Source organism: Vicugna pacos, chromosome 15 (assembly GCF_048564905.1).
Source record: "Vicugna pacos chromosome 15, VicPac4, whole genome shotgun sequence".
In the NCBI taxonomy this organism is placed as follows: domain Eukaryota; kingdom Metazoa; phylum Chordata; class Mammalia; order Artiodactyla; family Camelidae; genus Vicugna; species Vicugna pacos.
Genome location: NC_133001.1, coordinates 39146433 through 39168748, shown reverse-complemented (window position 1 = coordinate 39168748; position 22316 = coordinate 39146433). Strand labels below are relative to the sequence as shown.

Here is a 22316-nt window from a genome sequence, read left to right as displayed (position 1 = left end):
CTGTGGAGAAAGGGGAACCCTCCTACACTGCTGGTGGGAATGCAGTTTGGTGCAGCCACTATGGAAAACAGTGTGGAGATTCCTCAAAAGACTAGGAATAGGCTTACCATATGACCCAGGAATCCCACTCCTGGGCTTGTACCCAGAAGGAAATCTACTTCAGGATGACACCTGCACCCCAATGTTCATAGCAGCACTATTTACAATAGCCAAAACATGGAAACAACCTAAATGTCCATCAACAGGTGACTGGATAAAGAAGATGTGGTATATTTATACAATGGAATACTACTCAGCCATAAAAACCGACAACATAAAGCCATTTGCAGCAACATGGATGCTCCTAGAGAATGTCATTCTAGGTGAAGTAAGCCAGAAAGAGAAAGAAAAATACCATATGAGATCGCTCATATGTGGAATCTAAAAAACAGAAACAAACAAACAAACAAAAACAAAGCATAAATACAGGACAGAAATGGACTCATGGACAGAGAATACAGACTTGTGGTTACCGGGGTGGGGGTGGGGTAGAGGGTGGGAAGGGATAGACTGGGATTTCAAAATTGTAGAACAGATAAACAAGATTACACTGTATAGCACAGGGAAATATACACAAAATGTTATGATAAATCACAGAGAAAAAAATGTGACAATGAGTGTGTATATGTCCATGTATGACTGAAAAATTGTACTGAACACTGGAATTTGACACAACACTGTAAAATGATTATGAATCAATAAAAATGTAAAAAAAAATCCACCTCATTTCATTTTTAATTCTGTTGGTTTTGATCTCCTGTTATTGATTATACACAGGTTTCAAATATTGTTTTTTGATTTTTTCTCCTTTTTTTAAGGTTTTTAAAAGACATCTCAACTCGATTGCTATTGTGCTTCAACTTGCTTTTCTATTATTGATTATACAGTTTTCAAACCTTTTTTTCCTCCATTCTTTTAAAATTCTCTCTCTCTTTTTTAAGTTTTATTCCTGCATACGCTTTAGATAGATAAATAAATAAGCTCCTTAAGGACCACAATAGATAACTGATACTCCTTAAGCCACAGTGCCAGAGAGATATGAGCAATATGAAGAAGCAGAGGAACCACTCCCAATTAAAAGATCAAGAGAAATTCCCTGAAAGCACAATCAAGGAAATAGACATTGATGGCCTACTAGATCAAGATTTCAAAAAAGGAGTGATCAAAATACCGAAGGAACTAGAAGAAATAGTGTTTAAAGATATAAAATATGTCAAAAATGAAATAGAAGCTATAAAGAAGAACCAAGTAGAATTAGTAAACTCATTTGCTGAGAAGAGAGCTGACCTAAAAGGCTGTACAAAGAAGGCTAGATAATGCAGAGGAACAAATAAGTGACCTAGAAGACAGGACAACAGAAAGCACCCAATCAGAACAGGTGAGAGCAAAACAAATAAAAAACAATGAAAGCAATATAAGGAACCTATGGGATAATATCAAGCATGCCAATCTACGCATAATAGGGGTTCCAGAAGAGGAAGAAAGAACAAAGGGGATTGAAAAGGTATTTGAAGAAATCATGACTGAAAACTTCCCAAACCTAAAGAAGGAATCAGATATCCAAGTACAGGAGGCTCAGAGGGTCCCAAACAGGAAGAGCCCAAAGAAACCCACACCAAGACATAACATAATCAAGATGGCCAGAGTCAAGGATAAAGAAATGATCCTAAAGGTAGCAAGAGAAAAACAAAGAGTGAGTTAGAAGGGAACCCCCATAAGGCTCTCAGCTAATTTCTCTACACAAACACTACAGGCCAGAAGGGAGTGGCAAGATATATTCAAAGTCCTGAATGAAAAAAAGATTCAGCTTAGGATACTCTATCCAGCAAGGCTATCCTTTGGAATAGAAGGAAAGATAAAGAACTTCACAGACAAGCAAAAATTAAAAGAGTTTAGCAACACTAAACCCATGCTAAAAGAAATATTGACAGGTCTACTCTAAATAGAAAAGAAGCAAGATGCTACAAAAATGAGAAACTCATAACTGGGAAGGTGATAACTGCCATGAATTACAAATGGAATAGACATAAAATTGTAAAAGAAGACATCTAAATCATTAAGAGTGGGAGAGGGAAGCAAGGAAAGCCACTGTGGAAAACAGTATGGAGATTCCTCAAAAGACTAGGAATAGACTTACCATATGACCCAGGAATCCCGCTCCTGGGCATATATCCAGAAGGAACCCTACTCAAAATGACACCTGCACCCCAATGTTCATAGCAGCACTATTTACAATAGCCAAGACATGGAAGCAGCCTAGAAGTCCATCAACAGATGACTGGATAAAGAAGAAGTGGTATATTTATACAATGGAATACTACTCAATAAAAACTGACAACATAACGCCATTTGCAGCAACATGGATGCTCCTGGAGAATGTCATTCTAAGTGAAGTAAGCCAGAAAGAGAAAGAAAAATACCATATGAGATCGCTCATATGTGGTATCTAAAAAAAAATAAATACAAAACAGAAACAGACTCATAGACATAGAATACAAACTTGTGGTTGCCAAGGGGGCAGGGGGTGGGAAGGGACAGACTGGGATTTCAAAATGTAGAATAGATAAACAAGATTATACTTTATAGCACAGGGAAATATATACAAGATCTTATGGTAGCTCACAGCAAAAAAAAAAATGTGACAATGAATATGTGTATGTTCATGTATAACTGACAAATTGTGCTCTACACTGGAATTTGACACAACATTGTAAAATGACTATTACTCAATTAAAAAATGTTAAAAAAATTTTTAAATAGTCACATATTTACCATTGATTAGGAATCCTCACTGAAAATTATCTATCTTCCCCCCAGCCACTACCATCAGATCATTTTCATTTCAGGATTTCAAAATAACCATGTACTTTTTCTGATACAATAGGAAGAAAGGAAGGAAGGGAGGGAAGGAGGGAAAAAGTAAGAAATAGAAATCCTCCATTTTAGAGCAGTCTCCTTTCTTCGAACCTGCCAGCTAAAATAACCTTTAACTCTCAGGTAATATCCTCCTCTCAACTGCAACATTTCCCCTCTAAATTGACCTTTGGAATATATCTGACTTCTAATAAGCTTCTTAAATTAAGCCAATGACTTGAAAGTGGGGAGGTAGAAGTGGGTAGTGGAATGGAGTAAGGTATGGGAAGAGGGGGATAAGAATCATGTGAGTTTTAAATATATATGTTTACACATCATATCAGACTGCAGGATGAGTAGGCATTGTATTAGTCAGGGTGGGCTGAGCTATGCTACAATAATAAATAAATCCCCAATCTCAATGTCTTAACACAATAAAGGCTTATTTCTTTCTTATGTCATAGAGTTAGACTGTTCTACCCCAAGGGGTGCCTGAGGGTCCAGGCTTTCTTCCATGCTTTGGCTTTACCATCTTGAACACATATTTTCAAGATAGCCTGCAGCAGCCGCTTGGTAGGTGGGGGATGAATGTACATAGAAGGCACTCACTCTTAACTGCCTGAGATCATGTCATTCCTTCTCACATTCTATTAAAGAGAACTAGTCTCATAGCTGCACCTTAGAAAGAAGGAGCCTGGGAGATGTACATTTGCCTGTGTCCAGGAAGAAGAAACATATTTGGTGAGATTTCTGCCATCGTTGCCCTTCTGGTCACCAGAAATCTGTTTCACACTCCCATCCATTCACAGAACACACTCCCTCCCTCCTAAAGGGACATTCTCAAGTGACATCCAGTCATTAAATCCAGCTCCAAATCTAGCATTCCCAGGTGATATGCAATCATCTCCATCAAATCTGGAAGAAGTTCCTTATAGTCTGACAAACTAAAATCTAAAATAAAGGCTATATTTTCAAACATCATATCAATATTCCAAGCAAGAGGGAAAAAGTATAATAAGGGGCAAGCTTTTATGCCAGTTGAGTCCATTTCTTTTTATTAGGAAAAAAATAATAGACTTCGTGGATTTTACACTTGGGAAACTTCTGCATTTGTTTTTTCATTGTCATAACTGGGTCACATGTCCATTACTAGCTGCAAGGATGTTTATGGAGGTGAGCATTTTTAACTACCATTGCCACCCCAAATAAAATGAAGGTGTGCTGAGTTAGGAAAAAGAGAATAGGCAACTACAAACAACTACCAAGCACCCCTTCCAACACCTCAGATATTTTTTAACAGTTCATTATAGAAAATTTCAAACATTCATAAAAACAGAGAATATATTATTATAAACTACAATGTGCCCAACACCCAGTGTTTCAATAAGCTATTGCTTCATAGCAAGTAACCCCCAAATTAGTGGCTTAAAACAACAACCCTTTAGTTGGTTCATGACTCTGCAGGCAGGCCGTTTAAGACTGGGATCAGCTGGACAATTGTTCTGGTCTCTAGCGGGCTCCTTCCTGTAACTGTAGTCAGCTGCAGGTGAATTAGAGAGCTCTGCCAGGTTGGCAGGCTGTTCACTGATGTGTCCCAGCTCTTCTTTACATGTCTCTTACCTTCCAGGAGGCTGGCATAGGCTTGTTCTCATGGGCAAGGTTCTGAGAGAGTGAAAGCTCTTAAAGCCAGGCTTTGAACTGGCACGCAGTTACTTTTGCTGCATTTCAACGGCCAAAGCAGATTTGAAGAGTGGGGATGTAGATTCCATCACTTGATGGGAATAGCTGCAAGAGAATGGGTACAAGGGAAATGGAGAACTGAAGCTATTTTTGTAACTCACCTGCCACATCCAGCTACAATAATCATCAATTTGTGGCTATTTTTCTTTCCTCTTTACTTACCCCGAACTCCTGCCACTGGAATATGGTGTAGCAAATCCCAATCATCATAAAATTTCATCCATCAGAATTTTAGTATGTATCACTGGAAGATAAGTGCTCACTCTTTTTAAAATAAATTAATGATAATTCCTTAACATTGTCATATAGTTTAATCAGTAATCAAACTTTCTTTGTTGCCACATGTATTTGTTGCCTTCTACAATATATGTTGAGTCATGACCTAAACAAGGCCATATCATTTCATTTGGTTATTGAGTCTCTTAAATCTTTAGGTATCCCTTCCTTTTTCTTCCTGCAACTTATCTGCTGAAGAAAAAAGTTACGATTTCCCAGAGTCTGAAGTTTGCTGATTGCACCCCTGTGGTGCTCTTTAACATGTTTCTAATCACCATATTTGCTGCAAATAGGTAATTAGATATAGAATCTCTTGATACAGGTTTGATTTTCTTTTACAAGTGCTTCATAGGTAGTACTGTGAACTTGCATCATGAAGCAAATATTGTCTAATTTTCTTTTGTGTGTGTATCAGCAGTCATTGAGAATCATTTCCTGGATCCATTATTTCACTAGGGGTTGAAAATGTGGTATTTTAAATATATCATAATTTCTTCATTAATTATCAGGGATACTTCCAGAGAGAGAAACTCTTCTTTATCAGCAAGTTGTTTTCATTATGAAATAATTCATAAGGAAAGACAAGGTAAATTCTTGAAAATTTTCCCTCTATTTAGCACTTCTCTGAATAAAAAAGTTTATTCCCTAGCATCTTGACAAGATGACCAGTTAGTTGATTTTTTACTTCTTATATCATTATGAAGCCATGAACTTTAAAATATATAATGTGTTTCAATCCATTGAGGTTATTACTCTTATTGACACTCATACTGTCCCATATTTTGCCACTGGTAGGTGGCCACTTTTCAAGGTGGTTCCTAAGTTTATCGTCCTTTTAACAAGATTTCAGCAGTCTCTAATTACTTCCTGGCTTTTATTAAAAAAAAAATGCCTCAGACCTGGAATCAGCCATTTTCACAAGGACCTGGATACTATAAATGGAAAGTGGTATTTAGAGATCATAAATACCTCATTGCTACTATTTTGGTCATTGTTCTCAAGTGTTTTCAAAAAATTGAGTTATCAAAGGTTTTTTTAAGAAAAATGTATCATGAATTTGTTTGGATATTTCCAATTCAAATTTAGAAATACAGGGTTTTAACTAAACTTCAATAATTTTAATTTTTATATTTCTTTTTGTTCATGCCAAGAAAATCATAGTTACTAATGATATTAACACCACTACATATTTTTATTTATATTTATTAATCTATGTATACTATATATATGTTTTAAATATGAATGCCAAAAAAATGTATGAATGCCAAGTTTATTATTGACTATATAATTACTGAAAACTGTTTTATAAATACTTTCCAGGTCTCTTTGGGCATTTTCACTAGGGATGTACTGTCAAATTATGATTCCCAAAATTCCTGAAATCTCTCTATGTGGTTAAGCAACCAACTCGATACAAACTCAATTTGTTTCATTTGCTTTTGGTTTTAAGAGATTTGTTAACTTAATTTTGTTTTATAATTATTTAAAATTAAATCATTTATATGGTTCCAAAGTCAAATCTACAAAACAAGGGGAAAATGACCTAAATATCCAATGAGAAGGGTTTGATTAATTAAGTTGTTACATTTACACAATGAAATATTATATAACCCTTAAAATCACCTTATTGAAGCATATTTATCGACATGAATAGATGGTTAAAGTGTAACACTAAGTGGGAAAAAGTATATTATAAAATAATGTACAAATAATACCATTTAGAGACATTGTTTGGGATAAGAAGATTTGGAAGAATATACATCAAAGTATCAATAGTAGTTTTCTTTGGGTGATTAGGCTTTAGAATAAGTTTTCCTCTCTATCTTGCTTTTATTATTCTTTTTCCTGTGATAAGTATATTGCTACTATAATAAAATTTTAACTAAAATTTTTAATTAAATTTTACAATTTTGCTACCATAGTATTATCATATGTTTAGTGCTAAGACAGAAAGTGCTGGAAGGTCCTTACACAATCCTGCATAAGTAGCCCATAAAGTACTTTGGTCATTTGCCATGAGACAGTACTTCCTTTATCAATGATCATACTGATTTAACAAATGAAGAATAGGAGCATTTGACATGACAGGACTACAGCTGTAATAGTCCCACGAAATGTTATAACAGGGAATAAAGAGAGAGTATATGACATTCTTTATTAAATCTTGTACTGTATAATGAGAATTTTTTTCATGCTTACAACTTTGTGATGTCTCTATAAGGAAAGAGAGAATATTTGCCTCTTAATGACTTATTAAGAAATAAAAAATTATAATTACTTGGCATCACTGTCACCCATCTTGAGAGAAAGAGATTATCCAAAGGAAGAGAAACAGGGATCAGGCCTCATCCACAGAGCTTAACCATGGAAGAATTCATCTTAGAGGATGTCTTGAATATCTGCTCAAACGTTGGAATGATTAAAGAAGAGAGGCCTCACTAACGGAGAGAGCGATGCACGCTATTATCCCATTATTACTTAATATTGAGTAGACACTAGAGGAGATTTGCTGAAAAGCTCTTTCAGCAGATAACTGTCTCGGAGACGCCTAACCCTTCACTCACTGAAGGAACTCATCAGGGAGAAAGGAATCTTCTTGACATTTGCCAAAACTTCACCTGAAACATAAACATATGCCCAGGATTTAACAATTTGTTTAATGTCTTTTTCAACCATTGAGCTCTAAGTTCCATGAGGACAGGATGATTTCTTTCTTGTTCACCAACATTTGGCATACATTAGGCAGTCAATAAGTGTTTATCAAATTTCTTAATTGGCACTTGGAGAGACAGGGAAATCTTCCTTGAGATACTTGAACCACATTCTGAAGAGTGAATGAGAGTTAGCCAGGGAAATAAAAGTGGAAAGAGTGTTTCAGGTAGAAGAAATTCTGTGAGAGACACTGATGATCAAAACAACACAATGGCAGTGGTGAGTAACTACAACCAGTTTGATATTGGTACTTACAGAACCTGAAGTGGATGGCAGGGAGCTGAAAAGACATGAGGCTGGAAAGATAGGCAGTGGCTAAGACAAAGAGGGATTGTTATGCTGGCTAAGGTACTTGAACTTATTTTTATAAGTGGCAGGGACTATGGTAGGCTGAACAATGACCCTCTAGAGATGCCCACGTCCTAATTCCTAGAACCTGTGAATATGTTACTTTCCATGGCAAAAGGGACTTTGCAGGTATGATTAAGTTAAAGATCTTAAAATGGAGAGATTACCCTGAATTATCCAGGAGTATCCAATGTAAACACAGAGTACTTATAAGGAGACGGCAGGAAAATCAGTGTAGTAGTAGGAGCTGTGACATCATAAGATGGAGTGATACAAAGAAGGGGTCCCAGGCCAAAGAATTCAGACAGCCTCTAGAAGATGAAAAAGACAAGGAAACAGACTTTCCCCTAGAGCCTCCAGAAGCAACACCTTGATTTCAGCCCAGTGAGGTTGATTTTGGACTTCTGACCATAAGATATCATATCTATAGCAGAACTATAAGATAATAAATTTATGCAGTTTTAAACCGCTAAGTTTGTGGTAATTTGTTACAGCAGCAATAGGAATTTCAACCAGGGGAGCGACATGATTATACTCACTTTCTAAAAGATCATTTTTAGTTAAATGTGTGAACTATGTAACATGTATCTAAGACAGAGAGTCTGAACTAGGACAATGACAGTAGAACTAAACAGAAGAGAAATATCTAGGAGAGGAAGGTAGCAAAACTGGCAACTGGATGTGAGAAGTGACAGAAAGGGGTTATCAAAGATGAGTCTCAGTTTCTGGCTGGCATGACCAGGTGGAGTGGAACATCAGCCTCCCAGGTCCAGGAGGATATCCAAATATACAACTCCAGCCCACAGTGGGATAATCGGTCTGAAACCAGTGACAAGTTCAGCCTGGAGACTCAGATTCAAGAATCATCAACATACATATGGAAATTAAAAACATGAAAGTGGATGAGGTGGCCCACAAAGAGCATTTAGAATGAAAAGAGCAACTGGGCCATGAAGAAAACTCTTAAGAAAAATTAACGTTTAAGGATTGTGCCCCAGAAGTAGGCCTACCTCTTGGTCTATCTGCAGATCTTGAAACAGCCCTGTGATCGGACTCTAGTCCTCCATAGCCACAATTCTGGGGCAATTTTGCCAACCCAGGAACCCAGCGGGAAGCCCACCCACCTGTGCCAACAGAGGTAAGCCTGCAGGGCTCAGTCACAGCTGTGACCCTTGAGCAGACCTGTGACTCAGTCCCAACTCCTTCTAGCTGTGGGTCCTGGGCCAATCCTGCTCACCCAGGGACCTGCCCAGTGACATGTCAGGAGCCCTCCCAAGGGCCCAAAGGGAGTCACACACTAGATTTATAGTCATAATTAGAAGGGTAGTCTCTACTCCAAAGTTATAAAGGAATTTTGTTATGTTTTATTGCATTTATTTGACTTCATTTTTTTGTCTAAATCTTTCATTTGCTTTGAATTTATCCTACTGTAGTATGAAGTACAGATCAAAGTTTATCTTTTTCTAGGTAACCCTAGTTGTCCCATCACTACTTGAACAGTCCATCTTTTCCCCTACTGACTGGAGATATCTTATCACCTACTAAATTCCTATATGTATATGGGTTTGTTTTTGGACACTCTATTCTATTCCATTTGTCCTCTTGCCTCTTTCAAACACCAATATCATACTTTTTAAATTGTTGATGGTTTAATATCTGGTGGGTTTAGCCCTTCCCCACAGATCCTTTCTGTTAGAATTTTTTGGTTGTTCTTATTTGTTTCATTTGATATATGAACTTCAGAATACACTTTCCATTTCAGGGGAAAAAGTATTGGTACTTCTATTGGGAGCAACTGAAATGTATAATTTAACCTGGGGAGAATTACCAGCTTTATGAAGAATGTTTGTATTTATTTAATTCTTCTCCTGTCTTTCTAAAGAGTTCTAAAGTTTTCTCCAATATGCATCTTGCTGAATTCTTAGCTGTTTTATCTTTCTGATTGCTATTTTAAATGAACTCTTATCTTCTAACTGGTTGATATATATTGATATAGATATATCACTACTGATGCCTCTATATTAATTTTGTGTGCTATTTTATTGAATTCTCCTACTGTTTGACATAGCTTTTTAATTTATTTACAATTTCAAAGTATAGAGTCGTATCATCTCTACATGTAATACTTATGTGTCTATCAATAAAATTTCCACTATTCCTATTTTTTTTCTCTTGTTCATGAAAAATCATTGTTGATTTTCTAATATGGACCTTTCCTTGTATTCCTGAACTAGATCCCACTTGGTCGTAATGTATTTTTTCATTTGAGGTGCTCCTGGATTCTGTTTCCTAATATTTTATTTATTCATTTTCACTGATAGTCATAAGTAAGGACAGTATCTATTTTTCTGTTTTAGTGCATGCATCTTTGTCAAGTTGTGCTTATTACATTCTCTTCTTGCTTGCTCTGGAGCAGTTTAAACAGCATTGGAAGTATACGTTCTTCTTTGTCAAATCTTTTGAAACTGATTTTCTTTTTGTGAGAAAAATATAATCAGTTTTGTGACTATTTTATAGGCACTTGAAAAAAGAGTATATTCTTTACGCTTAAGGTTTAGAGTTAGCTCCAGCTGCTGGACACCACCATTCTACCTTCTGTCACTGTGAATGTAACTACTCCAGGTACCTGAATCATACACTACTCATCCTTTTGTGACTGGCTTACTTTAAACTCTCTTTTTTTTTTTAATGTATTATTTTTCACTAAAGTGGGTATAAAAGGAACATATCTCAACATAATAAAAGCTATAAACAGACCTACAGCTAGTGTAGTACTCAACGGTGAAAAACTCAAAAGCGTCCCACCAAAATCTGGGACAAGGCAAGGCTGCCCACTATCACCACTCCTATCCAACATAGTCTTGGAAGTCCTAGCCACAGCAATCAGGCAAGAGAGAGAAATAAAAGGGATCCACATTGGAAAAGAAGAAGTAAAAGTGTCACTATATGCAGATGACATGATACTATATATAGAAAACCCTAAAAGGTCCACACAAAAACTGCTAGAAATAATCGAAGAATTCAGCAAGGTAGCAGGTTACAAGATTAACGTTCAAAAATCAGTTGCATTTCTTTACACTAACGATGAATCAACAGAAAAAGAAAGCAAAGAAATAATCCCCTTTAAAATAGCACCCAAAGTAATAAAATACCTAGGAATAAATCTAACCAAGGAGGTGAAAGACTTATACATGGACAACTATAAAACACTGATTAAGGAAATTAAAGAAGACTTTAAAAAGTGGAAAGATATCCCATGCTCCTGGATTGGAAGAATCAATATTGTTAAAATAGTCATACTGCCCAAGGCAATCTACAGATTTAATGCAATCCCTATCAAATTACCCAGGACATATTTCACAGAACTAGAACAAATCCTAGTAAAATTTATATGGAACCACAAAAGACCTAGAACTGCCAAAACATTACTGAAGAAAAAGAAAAAGGCTGGAGGAGTAACTCTCCCAGACTTCAGACAATACTATAGAGCCACAGTCATCAAGACAGCATGGCATTGGTACAAAAACAGACATATGGACCAATGGAACAGAATAGAGAGCCCAGAAATGAACCCACAAAGTTTTGGTCAACTCATCTTTGACAAAGGAGGCAAGAATATACAATGGAATAAAGACAGTCTCTTCAGCAAATGGTGTTGGGAAAACTGGACAGCAGCATGTAAATCAGTGAAGCTAGAACACTCCCTTACGCCATACACAAAAATACACTCAAAATGGATCAAAGACTTAAACATAAGACAGGATACAATAAACCTCCTAGAAGAAAATATAGACCAAACATTACCTCACATACATCTCAAAAATGTTCTCCTAGGGCAGTCTACCCAAGCAATAGAAATAAAAGCAATAAACAAATGGGACCTAATTAAATTTACAAGCTTCTGCACAGCAAAGGAAACCATAAGTAAAACAAAATGACAACCTATGGAATGGGAGAAAATTTTTGCAAATGAAACTGACAAAGGCTTGATCTCCAGAATACATAAGCAGCTCATACAACGTAATAAGAAAAAAACAAACAACCCAATCCAAAAATGTGCAGAAGACCTAAACAAGCAATTCTCCATGGAAGACATACAAATGATCAATAGGCACATGAAAAAATGCTCAATATCACTAATTATCAGAGAAATGCAAATCAAAACTACAAGGAGGTATCACCTCACACCAGTCAGAATGGCCATCATTCAAAAGTCCACAAATGACAAATATTGGAGAGGCTATGGAGAAAAGGGAACCCTCCTACACTGCTGATGGGAATGCAGTTTGATACAGCCAATGTGGAAAACAGTATGGAGATTCCTCAAACGACTAGGAATAGACTTACCATATGACCCAGGAATCCCACTCCTGGGCATATATCCAGAAGGAACCCTACTTCAAAAAGACACATGTACCCAATTGTTCATAGCAGCACTATTTACAATAGCCAAGACATGGAAACAGCCTAAATGTCCATCAACAGATGACTGGATAAAGAAGATGTGGTCTATTTATACAATGGAATACTATTCAGCCACAAAAACCGACAACATAACGCCATTTGCAGCAACATGGATGTTCCTGGAAAATGTCATTCTAAGTGAAGTAAGCCAGAAAAAGAAAGAAAAATACCATATGAGATCGCTCATATGAGGAATCTAAAAAAAAAAAAAGAACATAAATACAAAATGGAAACAGACTTATAGATATAGAATACAAACTTGTGGTTGCCAAGTGGGTAGGGGGTGGGAAGGGACAGACTGGGATTTCAAAATGTAGAAGAGATAAACAAGATTATACATGAAAATATATACAAGATCTTGTGGTATCTCACAGTGAAAAAAAAATGTGACAATGAGTATATGTATGTTCATATATAACTGACAAATTGTGCTTTACACTGGAATTTGACACAACATTGTAAAATGACTATAACTGAAAAAAAAAAGTTAAAAAATAAAATAAAATAAAAATGTATTATTTTTAATCTTTTAATCAGTTTATTGAGATATAATTTATATACCATAATGTTCATTTGTTAAAAATGTGCAGTTCACTGATTTTTAGCATAATTACAGACTTGTGCATCCATCACTTTAACCTATTTGTTTTTTAACATTTTCATTACACCCAAAAAGAAACCTATACCACTGGCAGTCACAACCCAACCCCTGACCCTTCACTCCACACCTTTCCTGTCAGCCTTAGGCGACTACTAATTTTTTTTTTCTGTCTCTACAGATTTGTCTCCTCTGAACATTTCATATAAATTGTGTCGCACAATATGTGGTCTTTTGTGACTAGCTTCTTTCACTTAGCATAATGATTTGAGGTTCATCCAAATGTAGCATACTTCATTCCTTTATATTGCCAATTAATATTCCAATGTATAGATATGTGACATTTTGTTTATTCACTCACCTGTTTATTGACATTTAAGTTCATTCCACTTTGGGGACAGTATGAAAAAAGCTCCTGTGAGCATTCATGTACAAGTTTTTGTGGGGATGTATGTTTTCACTCTCTTGGGTAGATAGATATTTAGAAGAGAAATTGGTGGGTCATATGGTACCCTCCAGGTTTAACATTTTTAGAAACTCAAACTGCTTTACCAAAATGGCAGTATCATTTTATACTCCCATCAGCAATGAATGAAGGTTCCAATTTTTCCACATCCTTGCTTGTCATCTGTCTTTTTGATTATAGACATCCTCATGGGTATGAAGTGGTATCTCTCTGTGGTTTTGATTTGCATTTCCTTAATAGGTAAAGATGTTGAGCATCTTTTCATGTGCTTATTGGTCATTTGTGTATCTTCTTTGGAGAAATGAGTACTCAAATCATTTGTTCATTTTTGACTGGGTTTGTAGAAGTTTTCGTATATTCTAGATACCAGTCCCTTATCAGATACTTGATATGAAAATATTTTCTCCCCCTCTGTGAGTTGCATTTTCATATTCTTGACGGTGTTCTTTGAAGCACAAAAGTTCTTAATTTTAATGAAGTCTAATTTATCAATCTTCTCTTTTATTACTTGTGCTTTTTGTAACCTATCTAAGAAATCATTCTTAACCCAAGATCATGAAGATTTACTCCTGTATTTTATTTTAAGAGTTTTATAGTTTTAGCTCTTATAGTTCAATCTGTGGCTCTCTTTGAGTTAACTCATGTGGATGGTGCAAGGTGGGAGTCTAAATTCATACTTTTGCATGTGGCTATCTAGCTTCCCCAACACCACTTGTTGAAAGGTCATTATTTTCCCCAATGAATTGTCTTGGTGTATTTTTCAAAAGTCAATTGACCATAAAAGTTAGAATTTACTTCTGGACTCAATCCTATTCCATTAATTTTTACATTTATTTTATGAAAGTGAATACTATCTTGATTACTACAGCACTGTGGTAAGTTTTGAAATTACAAGTATGAGTCCTACAATTGTTGTTCTTCTCAAGATTATTTTGGCTATTACAGGTTCCCTTGCATGTTCACATGAATTTTAGAATCAGCTTGTCGATTTCTAGGATTTTGATAAACATTGTGTTGAATCTATAGAACAACCTAGGGAGTACTGCCATTTTTAACATACTAAGTTTTCCAATCCAGGAACATGAGATGTCTTTTCATTTATTTAGATCCTCTTTCATTCATTTCAGTAATGTTTCAGCATACTCATTTTAACACTTCTTTTGCCAAAATTATTCTTGTTTTATACATTTTTATGCTATTATAAAAGGAACTGTTTTTGAATTTCACCTTCAGATTATTTATTGTTAATGTACTGAAATGCAATTGAGTTTTCATACTGATCTTGTACCCTCAACCTTGGTGAAATTGTTTATTAGCTTCAATAGGTCTTTAGTGAGTTCCTTGAGGTTTTTTATATAATATCATAACATTTGCAAATAGATATAATTTTACTTCTTCCTTTCCAGTCTGGGTCTTTTCTTTTTCTTGCCTAAATCCCTTTTATAGATTGAATATTTGTGCTCCACCCCGATATTTGTATATTGAAATTATAACCTCCAAGTTGATGGTATTAGGAGTTGGGCCATTTGGGAGATAATTAAGTCATGAAGGCAGAGTTCTCACAAATTGGATTAGTGCCCTTATGAAAGAGGCCTGAGAGAGGTCCCTTGCCCCTTCTGCTATGTGAGGACACAGCAAAAAGACTGCTGTCTATAAGAAGTGGGCTCTCACCAGGCATGGAACTGCCAGTGCCTTGATCATGGACTTAGCCTTCAGAACTATGAGAAATTAATTTCTGTTATTTATAAGCCACCTAGTCTATGATATCCTGTAATAGCAGCCTGAATGGACTAAGACATTGTCCTTAGCTCAAATCTCTAGTACAGTGTTGAAAAGAAGTGGCGAGAGTGACATCTTTGTCTTGTCCCTGATCTCAGAGGGAAAGCCTTCACTCCTTCACCATTAAGTATGACATCAGCCATAGGTTTCCATAGATGTTTCTTATCAAGTTGAGGGTCTCCTCTTCTGTTCATAGTTTTAAGTATTTTTATCCTGAGAAGAACTGGACTTTATCCAATACTTTTCCTGCATTGATCAAGGGATTTCATCCCTTTTCAAAAAAAATTAATGTGGTATATCATATTAATTGACTTTCAAATGTTAAACCACTTTTGCATTCATGGGATAAGTCCCATTTAAGATGTGTAATTCTTTTTATATGTTGATAGATTAAGTTCACTAGTATTTTGTTGAGAATGATTTTTGCATCTACATTCACAAGGGACTGGCCTTTAGTTTTCTTTTCTTGCAATGTCTTTGGTTTTGGTATCAGGTTAAAATTACTTTTAGAGGATGGGTTGGGAAGTGTTCCCTCCTCTTCTGCTTTCTGGAAGGTTGTGAATTGAATTGTTCGATATTAAAATTAGAACTCTGATGTTGTTTATGTTTGAATTGTCTGGTCTACTTTTGCCCATTCTTTCATTTATAACCATTTTTTAAAATTCTCATTTTTTATTGAAGTGTAGTCAATTTACAATGTTAGTTTCAGGTTATTTCTAACCATTTTTAAGTAATTTACTTTAAAAATGTGTCTTGTAAGAATATAATTAGGTTTTGTTTTGTGATCCAAATAATCATTTTTTGTTAATGGTTAAGTAAAAGTTTAGAGCCAGTTTGGACAAATTGCTTATCAATTCAATTCTGAGCATTCACATTTAGCATAGATCTTCCAAGTAACTTTGGATGTCACACTAAACACTGACTTGGGGAGAGAGAACAAAGGTGGACTCTTAACTATTCATAAATGCCTTTCTGCCATGAACCTGATTAAGCCACACTAATTTGGAAGTGAACCCAGTGAAAACCAGGGCTGAGGAAACTTAAAGAGTTGAAGTCTTTTGTTGAGCAGGATAGGAACAAAATAGGGAAAGTGAAGAAGAGGACATTTATACTTGTGGTGATCCTCCTAGCTGTCAGATGCTTCACCTCATTGATTCATTTGGTTTCCTAACAATCTTCCCAAGTAGTAATTTCCATTCCTATTTTACGCCAGTGAAAAATAAGGTTCAATTAATTTTCTGCCGCTCAAAGCTTGGTCATGAGACCACCAGCATCAGCATCACCTGTGAGCTTGTTAGAACTGCAGAACCTCAGGCTTCACCATAGATCAACTGATGCAGAATCTGCATTTCAAAAAGACCCCCAAGTCATTGGTATGCACATTAAACTTTACGAATTGCTAATAATTTTCCGAGGGCCAAAATAGCAGAATCCAGCCCTAAAGCCTGTGGTCCCTGGTCTGCAGCTGCAACAGAGTCAGGTCACTTGATAGTCACAGATTAAACTCCTAGCTCTAGCTGGGTGGAAGAGATCACATCAGGCATCAATTTTCTCATCTGTTGAAGTGTTAATTGCCATCATAAAACTGATTCTGTCTCTTAGAATAAATAAGGTGCTTTGAATGCCTAGAACAACAAATAAATTCTAAGGCAATAAAAGTTTGTCATATTGAACACCGTCTGAAATTTTAAAGTGACCGTAAGGCCCAAACCCTTTATTATATAAGATTTATATTTGTTTCTGTGAGACCTAAACTTATTTCTGAGTGATGCTAATAGCTTTGTACACACTGCATGTCCATCTATGCTGCTAAGTCCATTCAGACTGGAAAGAGAATCCTACTGCACCAATCACTCAGTTTAAAATGCAGAAAACATATTAAAGTCTTTCATGGAATATCATAGTAATTATTCTAGACCTGGGCCTAGGCCTTTAGGTGAATAAAAGTTAAAATAGATTCAACTCAAATTCTGAATTAAAGTTCGATTCTTATAAAATCCACAATTGTCCTTCTTCTTACCCTGTTTCTCAGACTATTGCTCACTGATAATTATTTTTCAGTTGTACAGAAAATATTGTTTATCCTTGTTTTTGTTTTGCTAGGAAAAAAACAGTCAATGCACTCTCGATCTAGCCCTGGTGCTCAGAGACAGGCCAGCTTGTTCTGCTCTGTGGGCTTTTAAAGAGTAAAACCATAAAACAATTCAGTATCATAACTGCTCCCAAGGAGAACTCCTGACTTGAGAAGACCAGATCATCTGCTCAGAGAACATTGCACACTGTACTCTACTCGCTTCCTTTGGAATTTTAGAACTGAGGACCACTTCAGAATAAGGTTCACAAATAATTAATGCACCTCCATTCGCTCAGCTGCAAAAATTAGCCTCAATTTTTGGTTATTTAATTCTCTCGGTAAAACAAAGCTGTTTTTAAAGCAATGGTTTTATGAGGACACACGATATTCACTGATACCGTGGGGTCCTTTGCATCTTTTCCCAGCTGGCAAACTCTCTACAATGACATCCTAGAGGTGAGACAATTAGAGAGAGAGATCACATCTCGGTATTTACATGGCAAATAAATCCTATAGATTAGTACTTGTCTCAGGCCAGGATGCTTTTTCGGGTTTTGGAGGTGAGGTGACGTAGATGGAGAAGCAGGTAAATATGACTGAGAGATGAAATGTTTAACAGTTCTTACATAAAACATATCTGGGCTCTAATACTACTGTTGCTAACTATGGGGCTTTGTGCAAGTCCTAATACATGCTGAAGCCTCAGTTTTCTCATCTGTAAATTAGGACTAATATCTATCTTGCAGGGTTGTTGTGAGAATTCAATGAGTTAATGGATATAAAGCATGTAGCACATAATAGATGGTGATTATTATTGTAAGCGAATTTAAATCCCTCCTGAATAAGAAAACATGAAGCTTAAAGACAAAACAAAAACTGAGAGCCAGCACATAAACGCCTCCTCTCTGGAATAAGACTTCTCTCCATTCCGCCGCTAGAGTGCAGGACATCTGGAAGGGTAACGGACAAGTCTGACTGCGGTGTAGAGGAGGCGTGTCTGAACCAAGCCTGGTGCCCTCTGCAGGGCAGTTCAGGAGAATCTGAACCAGTTCTGAGCTCCCTACAAAGCTTGCCACTTTACGTCCTATCTCTCAGTCATGATGACTCAAAACTAGGGTCTTACTTAGCCAGAGCACTGAGGCCACAGCCTGGTGGAACATGGCCAAGGACATAGGACAGCAGGGAGAAAGCCAGGCAGGTCACTTTCCTGGCTTCCCCTACCCAAACCTGTCCACCAGAAGAAGAGAAACCTTCTCATTCTCACACCAGAAGAGGGTACAGGGGCAGAAGTGGCAAAGAAAGTGAGACTGTCTGCACCCTAAACTGTCAGCCCTGTTTACTCTCTGAGGAAAAAAAAGAGGGGAGGGACTAAATGGTCATTTATGGAAAATCTGTCCATGCACTGTCCCAGAGATCCCCTCCCTCACTCCTCACCACATCTCTGTAGGTAAGGCAGGTATTATGGTCCCTCTTACAGAAGAACAGAGGCTCAGAGAGACTGCCAATCCGCCCAAAGCCACACAGCTAATCAGTCACATCAGAGATTGGAGCACAGGGCTGTCTGACATTCTACAAACCAGTCATCATAGAATGCTGTATTTGGTTTATAAAGCGTTTTTATTTTTGTGAGTTTGCAATTTTGTTTGGTCAGTTGATTTCTTTTTCTTTGGTTCTGGTTCCTCCCTGAACACTGTAAACTTAAGCCACAGGTATAAAATCCAACCCACTTCTCTCTAAAGACTTTGGATAAGATACTTTAATTGACCTTAATATTAAATCTTCCCTGGAAAGTTTTAAAATTTCAATAACCATTTCTTTATTACTGTAGGAAATGTAAAGAATACAACAAAGTAGAATTCTAACCCTACTGAGTGCTTTCTACAAGTGCATGTTATTTCTCTGAAGTAATTGACTAATTTCTCTTTGGCACACTTGTACAATATGAATCCAAGAACTGAGCAGCTTTTAGAAATTATCACCAGGACTTTGCAGGAAGCAGCAGCAGGAAAGGCTAAAAAGCATCTCAAAGAATTGCTATATATGTTTCTATATACCTTTTTCCTACACTTGTTTCACAAAATTAAAAATGTTGTTCACCCTATGCCAAACATCAGGGGATAAATTACTATGCCTCTCTGAAGACTCTCAGCATTGCATGTGGTCTGAATTATAAAAACAGAAGATGCAGGTTAAAATCAAATATTGTTTGCTCTGTTGAGCCAGCTGAAGTTTTACATGTGAAATGACTCCTGTCTGCTAAGGATACCGGTCTTACTAAGGTTTAGTTTTGTGCTTTTATTGTTTTTTAACAACATATTACTCCACCAGAAACAACAGAACATTAACTAGCATAGTCCCTATGGTTGGTTGGTTTGTTCTTTATCCCAGTGGAGATGTTCTTGAGCACTGGAAAGACAGATCAACATTCACAGAAATAGAAAATGCTAAGCAAAAAAGTGTAGTCCACCCGTTCCCTTCAGCCATTCCCTTCTATTAATTCTTTTCCTATGTGCCCACCATTCTTATGATCATACTGGTTTCTCTTATTTTTCAGTATCCTCTTCAAACATCCCCCAAGTGTTTCTCAAGTTTATTTCCTCAGTAAGCTTTCTTTGTTTCCATTCCTTGATGCAACGAGCCTTTCTCATATCTTCAACTATAAACTCTGTAAAAGAGTATTTACAACATCAGATCTTAATGGTGGACAGATGAAGGGGGTAAGGAAAAAAGTAAAGGGAAGGAGGAAGAGAGAGGAAGGGACAATTCACTCAAAATCTGTCTCCCCAGCTTTCCACCCACGTTCCAGATCCCTTTTTCCAACCCCAAAGTGGGCATGCCCACTTGAAAAACCCACTTATACCTCAAACACTCATATGGATGTTGGAACCACCTTTTTTAAAAAAAAAAGTTTTACTGAGATATCGATAGAAAATAAATTGCACATATTTTAGGAGCACAATTTCATAAGTTTTGTCGTATGTATACACCCATAAACCATCACTGCAATCAGGACAGCAAACATATGGATCACCACCCAAAGTTTCCTCATGTCCCTTTGGGTTTGTTGTTGTTTTTATTGAAGTATAGTTGATTTTAAAAACATGGAACGCTTCACAAATTTGTGTCAGCCTTGTGTAGGGGCCATGCTAATCTCTGTATCACTCCAATTTTAGTACACGTGCTGCCGAAGGGAGCACCATCATGCCCCTTCACAATCCATTCCTTTCCCACTCTACTCTGCTCTTCCACCCTTATCTGTCCCTCCCGTCTCCAAACTAACCTGATTTCTGGGACAACAGACCTGTTTTCATTTTCTAGAGTGCTATATGAGTGGAATCTTACAGTATACATTTTTGGGGGATTGGTTTCTTTCACTCAGCATAATTAAGGAGTCATCCTTGTTGCTGACTGCATCCAAAGTTCATTCCTTTTTACTGCTGAGTAGTATTGCATCATATAGATTTGCTATCATTTGTTTAACCATTTACCTATTGATGGAAATTTGGGTTGCTTACTACTTGGGACCATAAATAAAGCTGTTTTGAACATCTGTGTACAAATCCGTATATGGACATGTATTTCCTTTTCTCTTGGCTTAATTATCTTAGAGTGGAATGGCTGGATCATGTTGTCAATCTATGCTAACATGTTTACTGCCAAATCGTTTCCAAAGTGATTGTACAATTTTACATTCCCACCAGCAACACTTAAGAGTTCCAGTTTCTCCACATCCTCTCCAACACTTGATATGGTCAATCTTTTTAATTTTAGACATTCTGATAGGTATGTAGTAGCATCTCACCGTTCTTCCATTGCTTGCTTCACTCTAGTCTCATCTCCTCTCCTGTAATTCTTTTTATTATAGTTCTTGAACCCACCAAGAAACAGTCCCTCCTCAGGACTTTATACTTATTGCTTCCTCTGCCTGGAATATTCTTCCTCTGGAATCCTTTGCTCAAATGTCATCTCATCAGAGATATTTTTCACGATCACTCCTTATAAAGTAGCATTCATAGACATTTTCCATATTTCATTGTTCCTTTTACCCTGCTTAACTTTCTGCACAAGAATAGGCATAAATCTATATTTATTTGTTTAGTGTCTCTCTCTCTCCCCACTAGTACATAAGCTCTATGAGAATGGGGTCTTTATTTGGTTCACTACATATCCTCAATGCCTTTTGCAGAGTAGGGCATTAATAAAAACTTGTTGAATGAACATACTGAATTAGTGAATAATACGTTTCATATCTAGCTCATAGAGTTGTAAAAATCAAACGGTATGTAAAAGCTCTTCATAAAGTGCTACACAAATGAGATGCTCCTCTTACAGGAAAGAGATTGTCAAATGATACTGACCTAGCTGTGGATTGTTTTCACAAAGCCAAATAAAGAATGCCAACTCAAAAGATCAAAAAGAAATTAGCTATAGCTCTCATATGTAAGCCCTAATATAGAAGCACTGATTAGGAAATATAAAAGTAAATCATATCTAATATTTTGAGAACATTTATTCCCCATATCAAGAACTAATCAGGAAGGAGGGGGGTAGCTCAGTGATAGAGTGTTTGCTTGGTGTGCACAAGGTCTTGGGTTCAATCCCTAGTGCCTCCATTAAGGAGGAAAAAGAAGAACCAGCTTGTCAGTAAGTAAGCTAGCTTTTACATCTTAAAAAGTTAAATGTTTCGAAATTACCTGTTTCCTTTCCAGAGCATTTACAAATCAAAATAGCACAAAAGTCAATTACAGCTCAAAATATGTAAAACAAAATTGTTTAATTACTAGAGTTGAGGAGCTAGAATTCACGCCATTAATCTCCACCACTCCTCTTCTCACTTTAAAAGATTTATGAAGCATGAAAATTCTGGACAACACAATTTTCTATTAGGGGGATTAAAACCTTACCTCTTGACTTATTTCAGCAACTTATTGATTCCAGTCTTGTGCCAAATAATTGGATGATCTAAG

The 22316-nt window shown here is 36.5% G+C and overlaps 1 non-coding gene across 1 annotated transcript; it reads right to left on the bottom strand.

The window, feature by feature from the left end:
* Positions 1-20444: 20444 nt before the first annotated feature.
* On the bottom strand, positions 20445-20546 carry LOC116283537 (U6 spliceosomal RNA). The gene has a single exon (XR_004193170.1). It is a non-coding gene; the product is annotated as a U6 spliceosomal RNA (small nuclear RNA).
* Between the last annotated feature and the right edge of the window lie 1770 nt (positions 20547-22316).